The sequence below is a fragment of the Lathamus discolor genome, chromosome 17 (assembly GCF_037157495.1).
Source record: "Lathamus discolor isolate bLatDis1 chromosome 17, bLatDis1.hap1, whole genome shotgun sequence".
NCBI classification, from domain to species: domain Eukaryota; kingdom Metazoa; phylum Chordata; class Aves; order Psittaciformes; family Psittacidae; genus Lathamus; species Lathamus discolor.
This window is the reverse complement of record NC_088900.1, coordinates 3791187-3812378: the sequence shown is the minus strand read 5'-3', so window position 1 is coordinate 3812378 and position 21192 is coordinate 3791187. Positions and strand designations below refer to the sequence as shown.

General features: G+C 41.7%; 1 long non-coding RNA gene across 2 annotated transcripts in view; it reads left to right on the top strand.

The window, feature by feature from the left end:
• LOC136023118 (uncharacterized) overlaps window positions 1-21192 on the top strand; it is a 91106-nt gene that overhangs the window by 51361 nt on the left and 18553 nt on the right. For both annotated transcript variants that reach the window (XR_010616476.1, XR_010616475.1), the window contains one exon: window positions 15152-15326. This is a non-coding gene — a long non-coding RNA (uncharacterized LOC136023118). The remainder of the gene's footprint in view (window positions 1-15151; window positions 15327-21192) is intronic.

The window sequence follows — 21192 nt, the reverse complement described above, 5'->3', positions numbered from 1 at the left end:
CCTAGCATAATTTTTAGGACCCTAAACGCCTTTAAACTGCTGGTGACTTGAAAACCTACTGTGCTGGTTTTGGCTGGGAGAGAGTTAATTTTCTCCTTAGTAGCTAGTATGGGGCCATGTTTTGGATTTGTGCTGAAAACACAAGGATGCCCAGCAATCCTGCCTCCGGTGCTGTCATTTCAGGGGACATACCGCCACTCCTGATATCCCAAAACAAGGAGAGAAGAGGTGCAGTCTCTTCCCAAACCCAGTCTCTGAACAAACATCCACTCTGTCATCAATGTTATTGGTAAGCAGAAGTTGTTAGTTTACTCAAGGCTTTTTGTCCATCAGTCAGTGAGGAGTGTAGCTTGGACCAGCTTCGTCAAGCTTTCCATCTGAGGTGACTTTCTGTTACTGAGGTCCTCTGCATACGAAATGTAATTGGTGGCCAGCTCACACTTCCCTGACCCATTTCCAAGGCTATTTCATTTGATTGTGTTGAGCGATCTTTCTGAAATTATGCCTTGATTTTTATCTGAAATCCATTGATAATGGTTATTTAAGCTCTTTCTGTGCTATCTGATTGTTTTAATTTCAGGGAGTACATTGAGGAGTTTAAGTATGTATTAGTTATCATATTGATGGATCAGCCAAGCAAGGAGCATTTGGAAATTCACATATTCCTTTTCACTGACCTATGATATTTGAAAGATAAGCCTCTTGCATGCCATTAGCGGTTTGCACATCTATAAACATTTCTCAGTATGTTTAGATTTTATTTTGGAATAGTTTGAGTATGTACATGTAGATTTTTCCTTTAATCCATCCAAGAATATTAATTGCCCATTTGGTTTGCTGTTTGCCATTTAATACTTCTTCCTTTAAAGCAGTATTGGTTTAGTTTGTGCTGAATCAAGTACACTGGAGAAAGCCAGTAAGATCTAATGCACTGAGTACTCAATCTGAGCAGCTGAAACTGGCTAGAATTTGGTGACTTGATGATGCGTAATCCAAGGAGATCTTGTCAATCTTTAACATAGGTGATCCAGATGTAGAATCAAATGGAACTGTATTTCCTTCCTCTGCAGGAGTGTTGTGAGCCTTAGTTCACTGAAGTTTTGCAAATCACTTCATGATCCTTGGATAAAAAAAAAAGGCAAGAACACAGAGAAATAGGCATAAGAACACAGAGCTGTGGGCTTGTAAAGAATGCTCTGCTCTTTAAAACTTCACAAGCAAGTAAGGTGTCCCTACACTACCTCTCTAGATTCCCAGTAACGGCATTAGGAGTTAGATCTGGTCCTTGGGCAGAGAATTAACCTGGATCCTTGTTACAAAACACATCTCTCAAGTGAAACTTTTGCCTATATTTTTCCCAGAAGATTCTTCTCTTTCAGTCCAGAATTTTATCAGCAATTCTTATGCTAACAGGGGTCAGGAGATGAGATGTTTCTCACGTTACACTTGAAGCTTCTCATGAATAATGGCCTGTATCACCTCTATTGTCTCTCCAAAACATAAGCAACCAGACATAAGGCCAGAGGAGAAATTTAAAGAGTGCTGAATAAGGCAGCAGGGCAGACCCAGAACCAAGATAGAGTGAAACAAATACAAGGTAGAGCAGATGGTTATTTGGGGAAATATCTGAGCAGATTAACTACTAGGCAGCTAGAGAATGAGTCAGTCTCCACTTAAAAAGTATCCTGGTTTCTTCAGAGTGAGATTAAGAGAAGCACAGATGAAGATCACTGTAGACAAAATAAATTAGAGGTCATTATTCCCTAGTGAATTTTCTCAAGTGTTAAGTAGAGCACATCAGGCTTTTCAGAGGAATCTGAGGGGGGTTGCCATGCTTAAGACTATCACTTACTCCTGTGTAAGGGCAATCTGTCCATTTGGAAGCAATTTCCCCCATCAGTATTGTCCTCCTCTTCTTTATCAAATTAATTTGTCTTTTTCATTCTCACATATATATGTGTGTGTGTGTCTGTATTGTGCATGGAATAAAACCAGCTGCAGTTTGAGAAGGATGGTAATCCCAAAATACATGGCATTGGAGATTGCCATCATGGAAATCTTAATTCCCCCACCAGCCTTCCAATCTTTTTGTTTTACTTCAGTAAGACTGCAGCTGCCATCTGATTTGTATTTATATATGCTCTTTATAGATATTAATGCAATAACAGATTAAACCTAAAGTAACTGTTACTACACACAGAAATCTCAGGGTCTGATCTTGCAAACACTAATGCCTCTGAATAACTTTAATCTTGTGCATTGTATATTTGAATTTAATGGGGACTCTTGCATGCCAAAGTGTCTCACATATGCGAATGTTTGCTGCAACTTCAGACTTTCCCCATATGTTGATGTCAATTTGTTTTTGCAACCTCAATACGGTTTAGAAACCTAAGTCTCTGATCACGGTTTGTGTATGTTTTATCAGTTCTGCAGGCTTCATTGTACCCGATTTTCAATTGAACCCTCACTACTGTTAGTGAAATCACCTACTTCTATCAGGCTAAGTTTGGCTTGCAAGGGGTTCTGCAGGCACTTTCTTTGAGGTCTGAGCAGGCTCATAGGTAACACGAGTTACAGAGCTGTGACGCTATTTATGCAGTGTCATCTTCTCACCATGCATTCTGAAGGTGGATTCCTAAAAGAAACTGGATTGTAAAACTTGGGAAATCAGATGATAGCCCAGCAGCAATTTTAGTGCTTGTAAAACCAGCTGAAACAGTCCAGGAAACAGGCAGCGGAGTTGCATCAAACTTCTCTGGTGTAGCTGGCTTCTGATCTCTGTGTAAGGGCTCAAGGTAAACTGAAGAGTTCAGACTCACTGTGTATCTTCTGTAGGGTCTTCTTTTCTGTCTGAGGAGGGGCTTAGATGCCAAAACCTGTGTAGAGGATATTAGTTTTCTCAGATTTCCACTAGAATATAAAGCTTTGATAAAGCCACTTCAAGACCAAATGTGGTTGGTCTCAGCATACTTAGGGGAAAAACAAAAACCTGTTTCTCTGGAGCAATAATACACAGGTATCTAAACTCGTGCACATCCTACAGTGAGCTAAAGCAGCCTGTAATCCTTATATTCTGCTTTTGAAGGTATGAATAACACAGTGCATGGTCAGCCTGTCGTATTCTGCTGCAGAAGGCTGCTGAGTCAGAACACCAGTGGTTAGTTTTGAGTTCAGTAATAATGGTAATTTTACAAGCTAATGTAAGGGTAATAAAGTCTTCCATAAGGCAACTACTGTGACCATCAGGAAAGTTTTATTTCCCCAGGTTCAACAGTTTACATGTGACTAATGTGCTCTCGGAGAAGAGGTGACTTCCATTTAAAACATGCAGCAGCTTACTTACAGGAACACTGATACGTCTGTGTTTGCAGTTAAGGCTCACTAACCATTGCCATAAATCTGATCAGCATCTGATAGTACCTCAAATTATCCCACTTCTCAGCTTTTGCATGAATAACTTATTTCTTAGCTCACTGAAGTGTAAAGAGATTTCTTCTTTCCTGTATCCTGGCATTATTTAAGATTAAACTCCTTATAATAGTCATCTCCGTATCTTCCAAGACCAAATATACATATGAGTGTGTGTATACGGGTGTAGTAGGGGTAGAAGAACAATAAAAAGGTAAGAACAAAGTTAACAGACACAAGAAAATGATTAGGCACTTGAAATAAAGAAGATATTTGCTTAAGTAGCATAAATAACATTGTCCATAACCTCTTTCTCACAAGTTTCCACTCTTGAGATGTTAGAGTAATGCATGAGATGTTGGTCTGTATGTCAGAAAATCGTTTGGGACAGTTGAGATACTGACAGTTGAGATGTTTTCTTTTCAAATTACATAGGATAATAAAGAGTTTTCTCAGTTTTGGGTTGCTACATCCCAGTGTTAGTCTTACAAGGGAGAGGATATCAATCTTGTCTAATTTTATGTCTAAAAATTAGTAGTTTAGGGCTATGCTGGTCAGTCCGATCTCTTTGTAACCTGTGGGGAGAAAGGGGCATGTCCAGAGCGTGAATGTTAGCTGTTTTAGAGCCTGTGTTAGGAAGAAGTCAGTTGCCTATTGGATATGTTGCTCTTTCTCTTCACCGTAGAGGGCAACTACCTGAATCATGTCAGCAACTGGCTTTTTTGGTCAGAAGTTATATGAGATCGTGTAATGCTGCTGTTTTGAAAGTTGTTTAGCTGTTGAAAGATGCAGATAAAGGTCCAGTCTTGTTGCTGTTCATGAAATGACTGAGAAAACACCCCTGATGAGGGACCAAGAGCTAATTGCTTCTGTCTGGGTGATGACGGACTATTGTCTACTCCTTTCTGAGCTGGGTGGGACTGATGAGTGTGTAGGGTGGTGGTTATTGCTCTCTGCTATGGAGCAGCATCCGTATTTCGGTGACCTGTAGAGAAGCTGGGAGTCCTGGTTTAGTCTGCTGTGCCTCTAAGGTTATATCTCCAGGAGGCGCAGTGGAAAACTAAATCCATTGGAGAGCTGTTTTCACCAAGCCCCATGGCTTTGAGTACAGATCCCAGCAGGGACATCAAGAGAGGCCAATTAATAAACTCCTTTCTTTGCCTACTCCCTCCGTGTGTGTTCTTCTCCTGTTTCAGATGGGCCTGAGGACCGGAGCTTGTCCTCAGAGCACCGCACGTACTGGAAGCTGCATTCTTGTATAAATTGGGAACAGAACTGGCCACCAGAGATTGGAAATCTGGCAGGCAGAGCTGATTAGACATGCTCAGAAGAGCTTGCAGTTTCCCTGCTGCCTGCCCTTTGGGCTTGCAATGAAAAACAAGGCTGAGCGCTGCCAATATTTGTATATGTGATTCTATTGTTTTATCTGAGGATGAGATCAGCCCAGAACAAAACTGAAGCGCTCTGGGTTTTTATTCCATGGCATTATGAGGAATGTGAAGCTGGGATCACCCCACTCCACCCTGATCTTTGACTCCTAAACTGGTGCTCCTCATCCTTTTTGCATTCCATTGAAACACACTGTCCTTTCAAAAGGATCCTGTGCCCGTCTCATTTAGGTGCCTGGGAAATGTACAATTGTCCCGATACGCATCCCTGCCTCTTGGAAAACTCCACCCTTACTTGAGAACTTAAACCATGCCTGACCTCTTCCAGCCTTGTAATCCCATATGCATCCTCAGAGGATTTTATTACCTAGACTATTTGAAAGGTCCCTTCCAGCCCAAACCATGCTCTGATTCTATGATTTCACTTACCTTCCTCTATCTGCCTTTTAATAATACTGTGGTGTCAGATAATCATTTGTGAAATGCAAGTATGAAATATACCTGCTTTCATTTTGATGGAAAGGAGTGATTGCAGTGCTATGGTTTGAATAGGGGTTTGGAAACAGCTAAGGGTAGGATTCCGAGGTAAGGAGACACACGGGAGTTTTTATAGGTGGAGGCTGACTTGCAGCATCCTTGTTGAATTGATTGTTTTAATGCTGAAATGTAATTGTAGAATTAATCATGTGCCGGAGCACCAGGAGCATTGTGGAGGTGTCTTTTTAGTTACTATTTCGGGAGAAAGAAGGAACTTGAATAATGACTATTTAAACATTACAATTAGTAGGGATTGAACCCAGGACCATGGTAGCTGAAGCTCTGCGTTTCTGTGGCTGACTTTTGCATCCCACCTCATGGGAGAAGGTCTGACTCCCAGAGCTCGGATTTGGTCGTGACTTTGAGCAGCGCAGGTGGAATTTTGTGTGCCTGTTTGTACATCAACAAGACAGGTAGCTGACTTTCTCTGGCGACAGGAATAACAGAGGCTCTGCAGCTTTTGTAGACAGATGTATTACCACAAGGCCAGATGCTGGCACTGAAGAAGACAAACAATTATAGAAGCCTTCTCTTCATCAAATTCATTTGCAGTGGTCACTCCCAGAGCTCCGTTGAGAGGGATGAGGTAAAGATACCTACTGAAAGCTTGTACAGACCCATTAAAAAAGAAGAAAAGAAGGAAAATATCAGTGTGTAAGTCTGTCTGCAGCTACAGCAGAGGGAAGCAGATGTAAGCAAGCCTGCCCGTGCCTTCTGAAGCTCTGTTAGTTCCTGGAAGGCAGCCAGCGCTGAAATAATGGCTCGAGGCGGCACCCCTTTCTCCTCTCTGCCTGACCTACTAGCAGACAAGACATTTGTATGTTATTAAGCTGTGGAGCACATACTGTGCTTTGCAGCTGGACAGTGCAGGGCACTGTTGAGAGCTGTAAATCTCCAGTCACGTATTTGCTGTGAGGCTCTTGTATAACGTCAGAAATATTCCCCTCAACTCCTGCAACCTCCCTGGGCTTTAAGACACCTCCCTGGGCAGAGATGCTGACTTATGCACAAAAGCTAGTTGGGATTGTTGTCGATGTAATGTGTCCTGCAAGGTGAGAGAGATGATTGAGGCTGACTTCTAGCCTGAATGCTGGTTGGACCTTGGAGTACGTGTGCCGCAACTACACTCTGAAACCTGCTCCTCTGAAATGTGGTGGGATCCCAAACACTGATGCCTGTGTGCTCTATAGAGGGAGGGTAGGATACAGTGACATACAATACAAATACTTCATGTTTAGCTTCTCAGTCAAAGCTTTCAGTTGTACAGTTTTCTCATCCTAGATTTCTTCTTATTTCTTTTACCATGCATTCAACTCCTACATTTTAATTGTAAATGAATTGTCTTTGCTTCTACATGATTGAGTTATTTATTGTTCTTGTGGGCATCTCTCACTGTGCTTTAGCTGCAGCTATTTTGCAGCTCAGCTCATGGGTATGGTCCCATTTCACTTTTTCGTGGTGTTTTCAGTTGCCCTTCTAGGCCCACAAGCTTACAGCCTGTGTCTGACTCTGTCTGTGGCATGGCTGGGTACGTTCAGATGCAGCATTAACAAGGCATCTTTTTATCAAGGTGCTGCTAAAATTCAGAACTGCTGAGATTTGATCATTGATGATGTTAAGAGACTAAGTCAGAAATGATCCTTTACAAGCACTTTCTGATATTTGAAAGGTTTGATGAAGTGAACTTCAGAAAACTCCCTTGTTTTCTGCGGTTCCATTTCTTGTTTTCTGTCATAAAGATTTCTTTTCATTTGCTGGAGACTTCCAAAATACACAACCTCCCTGAAGGTCTATGGCTCCCAAAAGAAGGCCTTTTTGTAGGTTTTGACCTGGCTCCATCTCCTATCACAGCTGCAGCTTCTTTCCTTTGAGGTAAAGCCAAAGCTGCTAAGTGTCAGCGCTGGAGGTTGAAGGCTTCATCTGATCCAAAGGAAGGTTTAACGTTGGTAGAGGCAGTTCCTGTCCAGTTTCCTGTCCAAGGCAACACAACAGGATCTTTCTGCAGGCAAGATGTGTGTTTCATCACTTGTGACGCACCCTTGTCTCCTGCAAGATCCTCCTTCCTTCTAAACTGCTCATCAGGCTGAAGCTGGTAAAGCCTTTTGCCTTGAACTCTTAATTTCCCCGCATGACCCAGAAAGGGGAGACCTGGTAGCTTTTTAGGAAATGTGTGGCTGAGTAGTATTCAACGCCAGGGTATTCTGTAAGTGCAGCATTTTGAGGCCAAAATGCTACCTTTTAGGAAAAAAAAAGACAATTCCAAATGAAATCCTTTTAATAATTGCAATGTTCTGTTTAATTGCAGTTTTCTCTTTCCTGTAGTGTTGGGCTTCTCCAAACAATACCCACAATGTTTTCAATATAAGGGGATTGCAATGTGCTTGGCAGCTCCGTTCTGCAAAGCCTCGATGATTTTTGTCATTGATCCAAGCTCTTATGCCAGTTCACTGGCTTGAGGTCACTCTAGTTTCATCCCATGGCTGCTGGTAGATTCTTTTTGTCCCGGCTGCCCTCACCCCCTGCCCAGCTATATCCCCCACCTCTTTTTGTTGGAGGTTAATCACTGCGTGAGGTAACTCCATCCTTGGCATGTTCTGTGATCTGGAAATGTGGTCGCTAATTACAGCCTTCACACCAGAGGACCAGTCTGTGGAGTCCTGCCCTGTAAGTGACTGCTCTCCTCCATGGCTCACATTGCAGAGAGGACATTCTGGCTAACAGGAGGATGGTGGGGGTTGACCAGCCTGAGCCTGGAAGAAAAATGGAGTCCTCTTAATAATCAAGGGTGGCTACTGAGAAATCACAGCAGAAATACCTGCCTGGGAGAGAGACTGTCCTGCTTTTAAACAATAAAGCCTATGTGATTTTTGCTTTGTGCTCTCAGGACTCGCGGTGAGAAGGGAATGTAGCACCGAGGCTCATCCAGGGTGCCTTAAACATCCCCCAAAATCTTGCTAGGAGGATGAAATTTTCTTTTCTTTTCCCTTTCTGGTCACGTTTTACCACTGGAGTTACTCAGCGAATTAATAGGTATAGAAATGCAAAGCTCTTTTCTTATTACACGCCATCGATCTGATTGCAGTGTCATTAATTGAAAGACTCGGGAAATGTGATGGATGGTTCAGTTCAGGATTCCACATTCGTTTTGGCATAGCCCTGCAGGAGAAAAGCTGCATGAAGCTGATTGAAGGGCTCTTTTTGTCTGACATGAATTATTCTTTCATTGTCAAACCTTGTAACAGCATTCAGACATAGGGAGATTTACAATGTGAAATCCTAAATGGGGTCTATTCTTAAAATAAAATCAGAAAAAAAAGGAGAGCTTTATCTTGCAACGTTGAAAATAGCTACGTTTAAAAGAAAAAAAAAACCCAACTATTTCTACAAATTAAATCTCTTTTGCAAAACCCAAGGGGCTGATGTTTCTCACTTAATTTTGAATTATTCCAATGGTAAGGCCTTAAATGAAGAAAACAATTGCTTTAATCACATAACTGTTGTCAACGTTTTTATTACATTCAAATATATGTGTTTGTATGAGAGGGTTGGTTTGTTCTTTCCACTGCTGTCATTTACCTAAGCAGACTGATCTGTCTGTTAATCTGTGCCCTGTAAAATAAGAGGAGGTTTTCTTTTTCTTGTGGGGAAAAGCCAGGTAGACGTTGTTTAAATGCTTGGTTTTAAGGAGCTCATTCTGCATTTCTGAAAGCGTAAAAATGGATGAGTGTTGTGTGCGGACAAGGTTTCATCTATTCCTGCTTGTGCCTGAAAGCAGATCTTATCAAATAGCTTTGTGGGTTTCGTTTTCCCCTGTTGATCCTGGGCAGTTCTGTTGTTAAATTCCTGTTGCTCTTTTGTCTGTCTCAAATTTTGTGCCACGCTCTGGGGCTTGCCTGCACCGTTATGAAATGCAGCCATTAAAAAGGAGCAGAAAGGTGCAGATCAGCTTTGCTTTGGACATGATAGCGTGTGGAAAGTTGATGGAGAGTTTTGAATGCAAAGCAGCCACCCAACTTGTAGTCTCATTTAAGAATAAAATACTGAAATAACATTATACGAGATCTGAATCAGTGTCATGCCCATTACAAATGCTGGAGCTGGTAGAATAGCTAGATTACACAGAGCAGACAGATTAGATGAAGAAGAGCATTCGATTACATTACATCTGATTAGTGGTGTCTATTCATCTGTGGCTTGGTTTTTCTAAAGAAAGCTGGCTTATTTTATCAGAATGTGCTATGTTTGAAGGAGCAGCAGCATCAGGACTCAGCCTAGGAGAACTGGACATAAAATACAGTGGTAAAAATACCCAGCTCTCTGGTTTGATCACCTTCCTCCTTTAGCTGCCATCTGACGGACCTGAGTGCCCAAGTGCTGTTAGCGGATAGATAGCCACGGGAATGATTACAGCCTTTACTATTCTATTTAACTACTTCTCAACCCCGGATAAGTATCGAGCGATTAGTTTCTGTTTGAACTCCTAAACAAATGCCCCTTTTCACCTGGGATGTACATTTGCAGGCAACAGACTGGCCCGATAAAAGAGATGAGTAATTCACATTAAAGTGGGAAACAGCCCTTTCAGACACCAAGAAATAAAACGCATTGATGGGAAATGTTGTTCTCACCCCCCCCCCCCCCGCCCCTCCCCCTGCCTATTCTGCATGTAATACCCTGGCGTACATATATTTTAAGGTCTCATTGTTCAGCGAAGGGTGAGATTATTTGGTAGTTTTTGTTATGCTTTTGTCTGCCTGATGGGACCTCTGGCAAAGGGACCGTGCGCGTGGTTGTTGCTGGTGGGAGCTGCAAAGCCGGCCCCTGCTCTCCGTGTTGTGCTAGTCCTCTATGCGGTGTCTGTCTTTGAGAGAGCAAAGAGCCTACGATAAACTCAGCGCTTGGCATATTGGAAATCTTCCGTCTCCATAGCGCCTGCAATTCCCAACAGCTAAGTTTTGCAATGAAACTGCATGGCGGGTCAGCACAACACCCATTGAGCGCCGCTTCTTTTCAAGCCCGTTACTGCTTTATGTTACGGTGTACAGTCAGCTCTGGGACGCTTGCACTCAGGGCTTCTGTGGGCTAAGACGTTGTTTTGCTGCAGCTTTGCTTTAATCTGGCTTCGTTGTGAGCACCTTCTCTGTTGCTCGCAGTGGCTGGCTGTAATCTTCTAGCCACTAGCCTGTTCTTAAAAGGTGAGGGAGCTGGGGAGCGATTCTTTAAGGAGGTGTTTCTGTTGTATTAAATGTAAGATGTTTTATTTTCCTCTTTATGCTGTCTAAAGCTAAATAAACTTGACAGGTTCTTGGAGCCCAATATTGGGAAGAATGTTTTTCCTTTGGTGTCACTAATTAGCCTCCCATGGAAGCTGATATAAGTAGAAAGGGAGCTAACGATAGAGGGTTATGCAGCAGGACTCTGAGCATATTGTACGTGAGGGAAAACTGCTTGCTTCTCAGCTCCAAACTCTTTCTGTCAAACTGTTTGATTTTTGGCGTTCCCTGCACTTGGAAACAGGGGGTATAATTCCTCAGAATTGAATCGCAGTTCGGAGCCGTGGTCGCTCTCCTCAAATCTGTGCAAATAACATTGTCCATAGACCGTGTTGTCACCTTTGAAATGCTCTCTGCTCATGGATAGCAGCCTAGCTCTGTCTTTGCTTGTGGTGGAGTCAGGGTGGAGCTGGATTTTGGAGCTTATTTCTTTTTATTGTTCCCGATTTTGTTCAGGGCACTTTTTTGTCTTTCTGGTTCATTTTGATTCTGACAGTTTTTAAAGGCTTATTTTTCTGAGGTTAATAAAAAGGAGGGAGTAAAAGGTACCGTATCTTGTTTCTTAATTGTTTGGTTTAAGTCTAAACCATCTGCAAATACACCCTTAAAATGATCTTATAAGTAACAGTCGCTTAATTAAAACAAATAGGAACAGAATGAGCTTACCCTCTTTATGGACTTAACTTCAGGAAATTAGGCATCCACTCTGTCTGCTCTGGAATAATCAGTTTCTTATCTAATATATATGAAATGACCAAATACATCTACATCATTTGCATCTTTAACTCAGGAACAATTGATCAAAAAAATGGAAGCACTGCTACAGTGCTTTTATTTTAAAGCCTTTAAGTCACCATTTATTTCTATCTAGTTAAGCTTAATTTCCTTTTATTGTGGTGTTCAAATGAAAATATACAATGCCATGTCTAATTGTGTTACTATTCACATTAATAACCTGTAACTTTACATAACAATGAGCAAGAAGCACCGAAAAGGCAGAAACAGATGCAATTATTTGTTGCGAGATAAGTTACTGTACGTGACCCAGGTGCTGTAGTACTATTTGCATGTGTTTCTCACCTTTGTTCACCCAGACACATGGGGATCTCAAGCTATTGCTGACTAATTGATAGTTGTAGTAACTGCTATAGGCTCCTTAGATTAGAAATGCATGCAGACGTGTGTCTTGATTCAAACATTAAGGAACACACACTCTCACTTACTTACATGGGCAGAAAGTCTTCATACTATTAGAGGTGTGTGATGGAGATAGCAGGACATAAAACAGAAGAGAGAGAGACACAGAGAGAGAGAGAGAGACAGAGACAGAGAGATGGCATGCAGCATATATACCCCTACAAATAGTTCTAAAATGCGTTTGCAAATGCAGAAGTCTTCAGAACCATCCAACAGTTCAGCACACCCTTTTTATCTCTTCTCTGCGGGACGTCTCCATCCAGATTACTCGAAAAAAGCGGAAAAGGTGAGAGCTCTGCCATCTTAGCTCTGAATTCATCTGATTTCCTTCTTTCCTTTTTTTTTTATCCCCCCTCTCCCTTGTATTCCTCATGCCATTGTCCATTCTTATGATGGCAGCCGCCCTTGCTCTTGAATGCAAGTGTCACAGCGGGAGCAAAAAGGGTTCAGGGCTGCATTGTCAAAGCCATGGTTGCCTATTGTTTCTTAGCCTTTCACTGCTCTGCTTTTCCGAGGCTCTTTCCCTATCAGTGGCCCCTGTCAAGGGGAGGAGTAGGGAGAAAATTGCAAGAGTTAGTCGTCCTTTTTATTGCACACTGTTATGATAAACAGCCCAGCAATACATCCCACAAAATTAGGAATTATAACGACGGGACGGGGGGAAAAAATTCTTTGTAGGTTTGCGTTTGTCGCTGCCCTTATGTCAAAAGCTTGGTTTCTTAGGAAAGACTTTTGTATTGGTGTTTTTGCCCAGCAAAAAATAGAGGCAGCTGCAAAGTGAACAGTGAGCTATTTAGCCACAAGGTAAAAATTTCCTGTTGCTATTTGGATACTGATGCTTTTCAATTTTAAGGTGGGGTGGGGGGGGGGATGTCGGGGGGAGGAAGCATGACTGAAAGCATTTCTCGAGCTGTCAATTCATTCATCCATCCATCTGTATTTTCTGTTTTAAAGCAATCGAAAATGATTTTTAAAAAGGCCAGAGAGACTGTTTGCAACTTGGGTTTCTTCGAAAATCTCTCAGTGCAGAATGAGGTTTGTGTTTCAGATGATTGAATCTTGGACTGGGAAATGAAGGGGGGAATGACCGTCCTGCTCGTGCCAGGAAGTGCTGGTGTCAGGTCATCTAAAAGTAAAATCTTGTCACAATTTTCTTCCTTTCATGGGGGGAGAAATAGATATACAGGACATGACTTGATGCTTAGGTATGTGTTTGATTGTCTTGTGCGAACAGGCCAGCTTTTCCCGTGTTCAAAACTTCAGGGAGGTTACAAAGTCATGGCCTCAGAAGTTTTTTGTTTTACTGCATTTGATATTAAATTGTCTAGAGAAAGAAATGATTCCTAAGGTATGGCTTCCAAGAAGAGTACAAACATAGTTACATATTCAAGTCGTAAATAATGGAGTAATTTCACTTTCAGGGTTTTTTGGTCTTAGAATATCTGTCAAATTTAAAGGGAAGCAAATGTAATTCGGTTTATGCTTTTAGTTGCTTTTGTTAAATAGGAGCATCTTTTCAACCCTTAAATTTATACTTACTTTAACTGCACAGTATATTTAGCAGCTTTGGAATTTCATTTTTAAAAGCCTATTGTTACTTCATTTTCACTGAGTTATTGCATTATCAGGAATTATAAAAAGAAGGCACTACAGACTGTTCAAATGTGTGCTTCTTGAGTCTGAATATCTAAGTCATTGCAAATGTCTAGTGCTATTTTATCATCTCTAATAATAACAGGCAGAGTGCTTTCACAGATGTAAATATGGGTTAAGTCTCAAAGAAGCTAGCAGTGAAATACTTCTTAAACCAACGAATAGTTAGGCTACTGTTCTGCTTGTGTTTAAGGATATCTAGTTGTCCGAGTCGCCCAGATTATAAGTGTTTGCTGTGAATTTACTTTGAAAGAAATGGATAAAGATATTTCACCTGAATTCACTTTTAACTCTCAGAACACTGAAATAGAAGTGATTTGATGAACAAATTCTCTTAGTCCATCTTACAGGCAACTTTCTTTGCCTTTTATTATCCGTATCAGGCTTTTTTTACACATATATATTGTCTTGCATTGCCAAGTTCTAGGTCAAGTATGTGTCTGTTTGGAATATCTTTAAAATTGAAACTTTGAAGAAATGATGAAAGAACTCTGGCCTTGTTTTAAATCAAACTGAATGCAGCCGAGGCCACCCTGGGAGCACAATGTTTAATTTCCATTCGACATCTGCCTTATATTTGCCATTGCAGACCAGTGTCTGTGTGGAAGGAACACTTATCGTTGATAAAAGTTTGGTATCTCTTTTGTCAGAGGTTGTCATTTCTGTGCTCTCAATCTGGACTGTCATTTTGTAAAATCTTTTGTCACTGAAGCTGAATGGAAAACCTGGAATGTGTAAGAGATTAAAGAAATGGGGAAGAGGATTCTAATGTGTAGAGCAATTCTGGTCGCTTGACTCTCCGAGACAGATGGTGCCTAATCCTGATTTTCCTTACTCCAGTGTAAATACCGAGCTGTCCCACTGAAACCACTGCTGAATACTGATGCAGCGTCAGAATCAGGCCTGGCTCATTTCTTTGCTTTTTGAGACTGTGGGCTTATCTTGCAGTGCTTTATGCATGCAAAGCCCTCATTTTACACTTCTGGTGAGAGATGCCCACTGAGTGACTTCATGCTGATTGCAAACACACGGGTGTAAATCCTGAGTTTCAGTCGTTGCTCCAGACTCACGCCTGTAGAAGTGATATCAGTCTGACCTCCCAGAATCTAGGGATAAATATTTGAATAACTTCATGTGCTTTCTTTAGGTAGGTCTGGGTTAGGGAAATACTATCCTCTCCAAAGAGCTGGGGTGGAATTTGGCATGTCTGGACATTCCACAGTGTCAGAGGGAATCTGGTGGCTGAGACGTTAGGTCTACCTGGGAGGAAAAAGAAGTTTACTCAGAGCAAAGGCAGGAACGTTTGTCCCCACAGATGTATTTTGCTGCAGAAAGAGCGATTCAGGGGGATTGACTGGGGAGCTGTTACAGCCTTGGGATTGAGAGAGGAGTGTTTCAGGCAGAGAAGGGAAAACTTTGCTGTGTGTTTAATTGTTTTGAATGGATTTTATCTCCTTACTTATCAACACAACTTGTGCTCATGTCGCTTTTAATGTTTGAAAATAAAAAGGCTTTCCCCCTCCTGCGAGATCCATTCTGTGATCTGAGGTTGAAATGCTGTGTGTGTGTGGTGTCAGCTCAAGAGCCAGGCACCTATTTAACTTTTCCCTGTGGGATTTCAGTGAAGCTCAACCCTTATGTTCCTGCTCTACATAGGAATAAATTTATCTCTTTTTTTCTCCCCTCTTATAGGATTAACTTGATGACTTCAGTGGGAATTGCTCTCAGAAAGAGAAAAGATCATCTGGATTCTTCTGAAGGTAAGAGTCAGGGACGGAAGCCTCCATGAAAGACCTACCCAAGACACAAGAAGAGGATCTCACCTACTGCCTCTTCTTCAGAGACTCCATCCTGCATTGAGGTTCAGGCAAGTATTGTTTTCCCCTGCTTGGAGGTTCACTGGTGAGTCCTTAGAAGTGCTTGCTTCTTACATAGATAGTGTCAGTAAAGTTTTGTAATGAATCAGAGGGCAGGTTCTTGTAAACCAATGTGTTCTTTCACACCTTGCCTCTGGTTTATGTGACTTTACAGGCTTATGAATCTGACAGGTTTATATAAAATGCAAGAAGAGATATCCCAAGTGAATCAGGAAAAGATGAGCCATTGGATGATTACCATTTTATTAATTACAAATCCATATCCTGTTATGACCTGAGGTGCACATAGGTAGAGCAATATCGCTATAAATCACTGATTAGGTAATCCACTGCATTTACTGGCCTTCTGAGTGTTACAAACCAACAGAACCAAGCCATTGCAATGATTTCTGTGTCCAGGTAGGCTTTGCATGTTATGGGCAGCATCTTCCCTGGGGATTGTCTCTGTTTTCTGTATACTTGTTTATAGAATTAGGTATCACTGAATAGGGGCAAAGTGGTTTCAGCTTAACAGGTAGAAAACAGGATGGTTACAGCCCTGTTAAAAGTGAAGGCATCTGAAATAAGACACAGAAGAACACATTGTCTTCCACTGGGAAAAGCCTGTTTGGAGGGACTCATTTAGCCATAGGAAGCTGGGAGAGAAGTGTGGAGTGAAAGACTAGCCAGGCAATTACTCTACTAATGGGTAAGATCATGTCGGTTTTCAGTAAATCAGTGCAAATGTGTGGTTAACTATGTCTGTTGAAAAGATTCTGAATACAGAGAGTGTAAGGGGACAGACGCTTATCTGATGAAGTGCTCAACAGCAGTTGGAGATCTGCTTCCAGTGCAGGATGTGAGGCAGATTGAAGTTCTTGTGTAAAACTGGCAGGGACTCTGTCTTGCTTGGTCTGGTCTTCCCTGAGGTTAAGACAGTTTTGTGCTAGCAGATTTCATTCTTCCTGATTCAAAACATGTGACATAGTTTAGCAAAACCAGAACTTTGAATGCCATTGGGATGTTAGCACAACAGAAAACTTTCATGTGACAATATTGGCAAGAAAGAGCAGAGAATCTTTTAATAACTCTTCCTTTCTGTCTAACTCAGGGCAATTTCTATATTTTGATGTTGTGTCAGCAGTGCTTCATGTGCTGAAACATCACCCTTAATTCAGATTTCAGAACATAATTTCAGCTTTGCAGGATATTACTTTGCCACAAAGTGATTTTGGTAGGACAATTATAAGCGGTATAACTTCAGTTTTATTTAGAAGCTGAAAATCTACCCAACTGGTTTCTCCAACCTGTATGTGGAATTCCCACTTTTACCGACGTGAATACTTTTGTCAATGGGAATACCGTGCACATGCCGAAAATTGTGGACATTGGTTTGTTTCTTTACCTTGACTTTGACTATGATGAAGGACTTAACCTGGGTGTGAGTTAGAGGTTGAAAAGGGGCAATATACAGCTTGCGTTTCCACCTGCCTCTTGTTCCTTTGGGTTTTCAACTTCTTCTCCCTGTGGCTTGAGAAGGGACTGAAGTCTAATGGAAGGAACTTGTCACCTTGTAGGTCCCGGTCTCTTTTTCCAATTGCTGCAGAATGTGCAGTCATTTGTGTAGGGTTCAGGGGCCTGTTCAAGCTTTTATCAAAGCAAAAGTCAAGCTCTGCACTGCTAATAGTTTTCCTGTCCTTCACAGATTTTCATTGTCCTGCCCAGCTTCATCCTGTGTTGGTGAAACAATAAGGGAATGAGATGAGGAGACTATGTAATATGCTTTTGTAACAAGAGGGTATAAGCAGCTGAGAGGTCACTGTATGTGGGTGTGATTTGGTCTGAAGTGCCTAAAGAATGCGCCAACGTTAGGTTTAAATGCTGATCTCAGCAATAAACCAGTTGCAAGTCGTGTTCTTCCTACAGAATTTACCTCAGACTGCTTCTGGTTACATCTCCCTCCGTAATACCTACTTTGATACTCATCTCTGGGTCTTATTCCTGCCTGTGCACAAAAAATCCTTCCAGTCTTTGCCAAGTCATCACCTTTTCAACATGCAAATCCCTCCTAAAGTTTCTTCAGTATTGACCACATTGAAATGATTTATTCTTTGAACATATCAGCGTATTTGTCAAGGCTGTAGATAGATGAGCTAGGCAGCAGGCACATATCTAAGCTGTGTGAGATTTTCACTGTAACCATGGTTCTTTCCCTCATTTATTTACCATCCTCATTTTGCTTGTTTTGTTGTGAAATAAGCTGCTAAACTGCTTGAGTTAGGACATCATGTCAAGTGATTTCATTTATTCTTGTTATACATTCTGAATTCTGTATAAATAATAGAAGTGGCAAAACAACCCTAAATATTAATTCAGGTACAAGCTGCAGCTCAGGAAACTGCCTGGTTGGCATTAAGATTCAGCAACACACAGTGGGTGATGGAAATCAAACAGTGGTGATGGTTGCTAGTGTAAGATTATGTCTTGCTGAAAGCAACAGTGTGGTTGAGAAACAGGGCTAAGCCCTGAGTAACTTGGCTTGATCTCAGAGCTGATGTGTTGAATAGGAGGTCCCTTCCAGCCAGAATTATCCTATGATTTGGTTAATGTAGGTAGCCTGATGCTCAAAAATCACGAACATCCAAACCGATGAATTCAGGACAGTGGAAGGAGCAGATTTCTGACACAGGACCTGTTAAAGAAGCAGACAGGTTTCACCTGTGAGCACTGAATTAGAATATAGTGCCAGTCTAATGTAGTGTAGAAGCAGCCTCATCTTTCTGGTATGAGTAAGTGATCCAGGCTAATACCCACAACTGTAGCTGCACCTGAGGCTGAACTGTTGTGGAGTCGACTGTTCATTAGGCTCCAGGTTGATGGATGCAGTAGATGGACAACCAGCTGATACTATTGTGGGCTCTGCTGTGGGAGGCTGAGGTTGAAGTCAAGCCAAAATCCAGTGGGATAAGCTGTAGATTCATTGTTCCTTCAGGAAGAAGCTTGCCCAGTGTTTCCCTTGCATGATCTATTTTAGCCACTTATGGAAATAGGTCTAGATGATGGGACATTTCTTCACTGTAATAGCTGCCCTTATAGTTTTGCAGGTTTTAGCAGTGGATTTGGTACCAGCCCATGATAAAAACTAAGACCTGAATTTAAAGCAAAAGCTGATCAGGACTCTTTTAGGAGTACCTTTTTCTTTCAGAAACCATAATAGGTTAGTGAACTAAATCCTGGGAGAGACTTTACTCTCTGCTTGCAAGGAAAGGAGGAGGAGTTCAGTTTTGCTTAAGTTTGTAAAAAGTTAGGGAAAACACACATAGTTATGTGTCATTTCATATAAGATGGTTACATAGCTTTGTGTATGTTCCAGGATGGACTTAACTATTGTAGGTAAAGTGGGCAAAATGCTGTAAAAGGAAGAATTAAATGGGGAGAGAGACGACTGAAGAAATGCCAGCATTAGTTTAAAGGCAGTAATTAATCCAGTTTACTTCAGCAGTTAATAAAATCATGTTGTGAGTGCTCAGCAATTACATACAGCAATGTAGCACACCATGTAACATATTCCTCTTCTTTGAGTGCTGGTAAATGGGTGTTCCTTAATGTTTGTGTTCCATTTATTGACCTGATAGTTTCAGTCATTAAGACAATATTTGGCTTCTGAGGACGCACATCCCTGTTTTGGAAGCTTCTGTCCAGAAGAGAAAACTAAACCTTGGTGAATGATCTTTTGGGCCATCTGCTTCTTACTTGTTTAGAAAGCTGCGTTCGGAAGAGTAGATCAGACAAGGGGCTCGGTGACAAACCTTCATTGTTCTGAGGTTTAAAATAAACTTGTTGTGGCTAAAGATGACAGTGCTAGTTTCCCAGAATGCGTGTTGTCATTTCGGTGCAGTATGCTTTATCAGCCAAGCTGTGATTAATTGCAGCAGGGCTGCTCACGATCTGAAACAGACATCAAATGCTAATCTTTCCCTTAATGTACAGATCATATGGGGGCTGGCTAGGCACATAATGAGTCCATAATCCTACGGATACTTCTGCACACGTGTGACTGTGCTCATGTGAAGTCACTGAAACTCCATGTGAGCCAAGTTCTGCAAACACGTGTTTGTGTAACCCACTGGTATGCGTCTGATGTGTGTCCTGGTTTACTGGCAGCTTAATAAGTGCTGCTGACCTGTGCCTTGCCCTTTCGCGCACTTAAGCAGGCGCACAGAAATAGGAGTTTGTCTGGCCTGTTGATCAGCCAGTCCTCCTCCCCAGGGACCACATTTTCTGCCTCTTGAACTGGATCTGGCCCCTGAACTCACCAGCTGGCTATTCCACTCTGTGGGTATCTGTAACACAGGGAGGACTAACTGCAGACAGGTTAGTTCAGATGCTCAGAGCAAGACCAGCCTGGCTAACGCAGGGGCTAATTGTGCCAGGTTAATGTGGTATTGTACTTTTTAGGTCCTGAGCTGATCTCTTTCCCTGGAACAGTGCTGAGGTATGTAGGCATAGTTATCTCAGTTATCTCAGGTACGTGACGCAGAGTTGCTAATGGAGACTTACTCGAAGTCTCCTAACTCTAGGTCAAGTTATAATTCCTTGCGTGTTCTTGCCAGCACTGTTACCGTCATAATTAGTGGAAGCTCAACAGAGTTTTCCATGCCAATCTCTACTGATCAGAGAAAAGTCTGTTGGTCAGTATGCATTTTGCAACCCTTGAGTGCCCATATCCCAGAGGAACTGAGTCTGTCTTGGCTCTTAGACTTTGATTCCACGGCTCAGACTGTAAAGGATTATTGCCTTAACTCTGGAGGTCCTCTGTGCAGTGCCAAGTTAGCTGGACTAGGTAACTTGCAAGCTAAAAAGCCTGAGGCTGCACATTTGTAGATAAAAAGCTTATGAACTATTAATGTAATTTCGTTTCTGTGACAATTATAGGCTGACTACAAGAGAAGAGGTGACTTTAGATGTCTTCATGAACTAATCCTCCATAAAGATGGGCATTGATTACGATGTTAACTGGTTTTATTACAAGAGAAATAGAAACAATAATCCTAATTCTCGTCTCTCGATGCTTTGTTTCTCATTGTAACATCATTTCAATTCAGTGGGATTCTCCACTGCAGGCTATAAAACAAGAATATAAGAGCGGTTGCAAAGGAATGTATGATATTATGGAAAGTGGATCAGAGTGACACACAGCCCCCACAAAGGTTGTGGGGAATTTGAAAATGGAGAAAGAGCTCAAGAGACAGGATCATTGTGCAAGCTGGCATTTGCCTAAGTAGGTTTAAAGTCTCTGCTCCTACAGCAAACACTTCTATAAATGCATTCTTCATTGTCCTATTACTGAGGCCTTCAGCTAAAATGCAGTGCAGATTTTGCTCTTCAGTTTACATGTTGAATAAAACACAAGATGCTCAAGTTAGGAAATTACTGTAAGTTATGAATCTGTTCTTGATGTCTCCTGGATGGATTTCAGTGAAGTCCAAAGCTTGGTGTGTTTGCTGGGAACTGATTTTGGCTTTAGTAAAAGATAGGCTGACACTTGCAAGAAGTGCAAACCAGAAGAATGTGAAATTTATGTCAGGATCTCTGTAAGGTACAAGTTGTTAAGCTGTGATGTTGCAGTTGGATGGCATAGTCCGTGGCAAAAGCTCAGCAGCATTACACCGTAAGAGTGTTGGGCTGGATGCTCACCCACGATCTTATGGTTGAAATCAGCTGAACACAGCTGACTGTCTGGTGCCTGAGGTTATTGAGGGGAATGACTCTACTTTGCATATGTGTCACTGCTGCCAATAGGACTGTTCTGAATAAAAGAACACTCATAAAAGAAACATCATTTATGTCAATCAAATCCAGGCAATCTTTACTAAG